We start from the raw sequence: 4786 nt of genomic DNA, 5'->3' as shown, positions 1-4786 counted from the left end.
CGGGCGGGCAGGCAGGCAGGCAGGCAGGCGGGCACCGCCTCGCGGACCACGGACGCCTCGGCCTGGTTCCCGGGGTCCCGCGCGGCGCTCGGGAAAGGCGCCTGGCGGTCACGGGCGAACGGTACCCCTCGGAGGACTCCAGACACCGCGACCCCCGTCGTACCCAGCCTTGCCCCGCCACGCCCCAGGGTGACAGGCGGGGCTTGCGACCCTCCCTCCGAGACCCTCCCTTCGGCCAGGCCAGGCGGGGCGGGGGAGCTGCAGCCGGACGTGGCGGCGCGGCCGAGTCCGTCCGGTCCGGCCCAGGCCGCCCTCGTTGCCCAGAGCCCACGCCCGCGCGTCCTTACGCCCGCGGCCTTACCTTTCCGCAAGCGTCCGCCCGGCACGCGCGCGGCTCGGGCTCCGCCGCGTTCCGCCTCTCGGGGGGTCTCGGGCGGGTGTCGGCGCGCCTCGGCCCTTCGGAGGGTCTCGGGCGGGTGTCGGCCGGCCTCGGCTTCTCGGCTGGTCTCGGGCGGTGTCGGCGGGCCTCGGCAGCTCGGCGGGTCTCCGCGGCTCTTGAGCGCGTGGGCGGAGACTCGGGCCTCCGACTCCCTCAGGAAGCCGGCCGGCCCCGCCTCCGCCGCGAAGATCTCTGTCCCGGGCCGGCCGCCAGGCCTTTCTCTCCCTCCGGAAACGCATTCCTCCGCGCCGCGTCAGCCGCGCCCGCCCGAAGGAGGGGGAGGCGGCAGGAAGGAGGAAGGTGGGGCTGGGTGCAGACAAAGGAACCGGGCGGCCTGGTCCTTTCTGCAGAGGGCATGGCGCTGCGGTAGTGGAGGCGCCTGATGCCCGGCTGGAAGAACCTGCCGAAGCCAGTGTCCCGTCGATCCCGGGCCGGACCTCTGTGTGAGCCGAGGGTCCAGGAGGATGCGGTGGTAGCGTTCAGCAGGTTGCTTTCGAGCTTCCCGATCACTCTGCGGGTGCAGCCTCTCGCACCCGTGCTGTGCCACCCTGCCCGCCTGGGGGCTGCTTTTGCTCGATTCTCTATCAGGAAGGCCAAGTATGAAAAGGAAAAATCGTGTGTTTACAGACTAATTTTCTCTTCTCTGGGGGAAAAAAAAGTAAAAAGAAGCCAGCCGGTCTCAGAAATCTAAATGAGAAGCTTGAAAGTTGGACTTGCCACATCATTCTGAGAGACGCGTGGCGGGCAGGTGCCATCAGCTTGCCTGAATGGCGTAGGCAGCCAGGAGCAGGGCGCCCTGCCGGAAAGTCAGCTCTCACTGCCAGGTTTATGATCCCTGTAGTAGTGTTTCTGTTCTGGAAGAGTGAAAAATGGGTTGCCCAAATAAATACAATAGAAAAATAATCACTATGGAAAAACTACATATTGCCCATCAGCAAATCAAATGTATTGTTGAACTAAACGCCTAAGAAATGAGCATCGTTTTTCCTAATTAGTAAATGACAGAGCATAGAGGCTGCTTCTGCATCAGCAGCTCTGGGGTAAAGCTCCATGCCCTTGCCTTTAAAGGTATTGTCTTTACCTCTGCAGAGTTAAGCCCTTTGCCCAGCCTCTGCACAGGAAACTACTATATAAACATACTTCATCCATGCTTGGCCTGCACTGCGTGGGTGTCTGATTTGAGGAGGCGGTAGCAACCCACCACAGATCCTAAGCAGGCTTCCCAGGCAGCTCTAAAGAAAATCAGTTCCTCAAGAACAGCTCTCAACAGCTACTTAGAGACACAAAAGTAAATGGCCTACTTGCTCTGCTCCCCCAGGGGTCAGCCTGAGCTGAGGGAGTCCAGGTTACCTGCGGAAGTCGTGAGCTCTGAAGAAAATAGCAATTGATAAATACAGCAATCACTCAGAAGTGTATCTGGATTGAACCCACACAGATTAAGAGGTGGGCAGTTCCTTAGCTATCTAAAATGTATGAGCGTTGTTCTAGTTACTTGTCTCTTACTGAGACCCAATGGTACCGAACAAAAACAACCCAGTGACGACATTTATTTTAGCTCACAGATCCAGGGCACAGTCCATTTTCGGCAAGAAAGTTGTGGTTTGTAGTGGTAGAAGTTTGAGGTCATATTACACCCAGGAACCCCCTGTTCCTGTGTTCCTCGGGGAGAGGGGGTGTTGAATATTTACCTGAACAGGGAATATAAATTACCTGTTGCCTTTTCAAGGCCTAAGCCCTTCCCCCACTGTAGCGTTAGTGTGTTGTTGGTATCCTCCCCAGCAATAGTTGCTGCACCTATTTAGTAATATCTGAAAGGTGGAGATAGAATTCTTTCAGTGACAAGTGATGTACAGGAAACAGTAACATACATGGACCGCCGAAAGTCCCTGTCCTACATTTTCAGAATATATTGTCTAGAGAATTTTTTTTTTTTTTTAAAGAAAAGTCCCTGTCCTGCCCAGGGTCCTTTATTAGTTACATTTCCTTTTTTTTTTTTTTTTTTTTTTTTTTTGAGGGGTGGGGTCAAGTCGGGGTTTCTCTGTAGCTTTTTAGAACCTGTCCTGGAACTTGCTCTTTAGTCCAGGCTGACCTTGAACTCACAGAGATCCGTCTGTCTCTGGCTCCCAAGTACTGGGGTTAAAAGCCTGTGCCACCACGGCCAGTGGTCACATTTGTCTTGGTGCTAAAGCACCCTCTTCCAAATCGTCAGGATTCTTCCTGCCAGGCACAGCCCCAGTCTCAGGCTAGGGAGGTGATGTAATCCCAGCTTGGACACATTCTTATACCTCAAAGGTTTGACGTGGTCCCTCAGTCATGTTCTGCTGCCCCTAGACATCTTTGCTGTCTTTCTGTCCTGCTCATGTCTGGGTAGTAGTGGGATTTGGAATGTCAGACAGCTTATATTTAAGGCAGGCACAGCTGAGATGTGTCAGTATTTCTTGTAGGTCTCCAGTCAGAAGCAGTTATCATCCGCATTATTCAGATAAGGGATAGTCCTCCTCTAGTCACCGTACCCAAAATCTCCATCTTAGGGCCCGACATTGATCCGGGCACCGGAATCTCCCATGCAATCAGCATTGTAAACTAATCCTCCATCTTGGACCAGGGTACAGGGGAAATGCAAAAGTCATCTTGCTTGTAAATTACGCACAGGGTGACTCCATGTCTCCATCTCTGTTAACAACATTGCCCTTGGGTGGCCTCTGTATGTGCATACAAATTTGCAAATTGAAAACAGGTTACTCTGTCCTAACTATGGCTTTTTTTCTTTTTAATTTTTTTTTATTATTTATTTTGTGTACGGTGTTCTGCTTGAATATATGCTTGCAGGCCAGTAGAGAGCGCCAGATCTTATTACAGATGGTTGTGAGACACCATGTGGTTGCTGGGAATTGAAATCAGAACCTCTGGAAAAACAGCCAGTGCTCTTAACCACTGAGCCATCTATCCAGCCCCGTTTTCAATACTTTTTCTTTTTAAAAAAAATTATGTGCGATATATCAGTTGAGTATTGACACCCAATGGTCAGTTCTCTGTATTTAAACAAGTTGTACATTTCTGTAATGTGTTATAAAAGTTAATTTTATAAATTAATTTTAAAAAAATTTATGTGCATAGCTTTTTTGCCTGCATGTCTGTCTGAGCATGGCATGCATGCCTGATGCCTGAGGTCTCCAAAAGGAGCTGGAGTTATCATGAGTGCCATTCGGGTGCTGGAAATCAAACCCGGGTCCTCTGGAAGAGCAGCAAGTACTCTTAATCACTAGACCATCTCTCCAGGCCCCGCTACCACTTTTTGTTTTTGAGTCAGGGTCTCCTGTAGTCCGGGTTGGCCCTGAACTCATTAGGCAGCCATGACTGGCCTTAAACTCCTCATTCTTCTGTCTCCAGAGTAAAATCCCTTTTTAAAAATAGCTCTGTAGAATAGCACTGTGAGGTCCACCCTGGCACTGAGGGAAAAAAAAAAAAAAAAAAAAAAAAAAAAAAAAAAAAAAAAAAAAACCAGCCCTGGGAACTACTGACATTTCGCAAAAAATGAGAAAAGATGAAACCATCATTCAGTTCCTACTTTTTCTATCTCCAAGTAAATAAATGACCTACAAAGCGGCCTCTAATGCAGAGAAAACTGGAAGTATCTTGATTTGACAAGTTTTTGACTTGGGCGTGAGAGTCTGCGTGGAGTGGTAGCCCTGAACAGTCTACAAGAGGAACTGTCTGCTGTACGAGCTCCTGCTGGATATGCATCCTGTGTGTTAGGGTACTTGGCTAGCTTTTTAAACTTTCCGTTCATATGTTCGGAGGTTGTTGTTTTGTTTACGCTTGTTTTCCTCATTTGGAGATAGAGCCCAAGGTCGTGTTCCCGTCAGCCTACTAGGTTGTCTTAAGGCATTGGGCAGCCTTGTGTGTCTCTGCATATCTAAGGGTATGCTGGGAAGTGGCAGAACACGGGTCTAATCCTCGCCAGAAAGTCTTCCCTCTTCCAGGTAAGTTAGTAGTGCCTGACTCAAGGCATTGTATATGGGGGGCATGTGAGTAAGGCTGTCAGCTCTGGCCCTGCTTCCTGTACTCCATATATAGCATCCCTGCTTTTCCTTGGCTCGAGCCACGGAGTTTTGTTTCCACTGGGCGTGAGCATTCCTTGCCAGCACTCAGATGCTGAACATTTTTGAAGGCCTAGAGGGAGCAGTGTTTGGGGCAGCTCTGTGCAAACACTGAGTTTGTCCAGCTGTGGCAGGGAATGTGCCTTCCTAAATAAGATGGGATGCGCCAAACGCGAGCACTTGAGCTGCACTGGAGTTATTTTTGGGAAGCAGGGTCATTCATTACAGGAAATGAGGGCTGCAGAGG

The 4786-nt window shown here is 50.8% G+C and overlaps 1 protein-coding gene across 1 annotated transcript in view; it reads right to left on the bottom strand.

Moving 5' to 3' along the window:
- Positions 1-488, bottom strand: part of Itgb1 (integrin subunit beta 1) — a 44230-nt gene extending 43742 nt beyond the window's left edge. The window contains exon 1 of the mRNA XM_005345930.3: positions 362-488. The gene's annotated coding sequence lies outside the window, so the exon portion shown is untranslated. The remainder of the gene's footprint in view (positions 1-361) is intronic.
- Between the last annotated feature and the right edge of the window lie 4298 nt (positions 489-4786).

The sequence above is a fragment of the Microtus ochrogaster genome, chromosome 4, assembly GCF_000317375.1.
Source record: "Microtus ochrogaster isolate Prairie Vole_2 chromosome 4, MicOch1.0, whole genome shotgun sequence".
Taxonomy (NCBI): Eukaryota; Metazoa; Chordata; class Mammalia; order Rodentia; family Cricetidae; genus Microtus; species Microtus ochrogaster.
The sequence above is the reverse complement of the archived record's forward strand: the minus strand, read 5'-3'. Positions and strand labels throughout refer to the sequence as shown.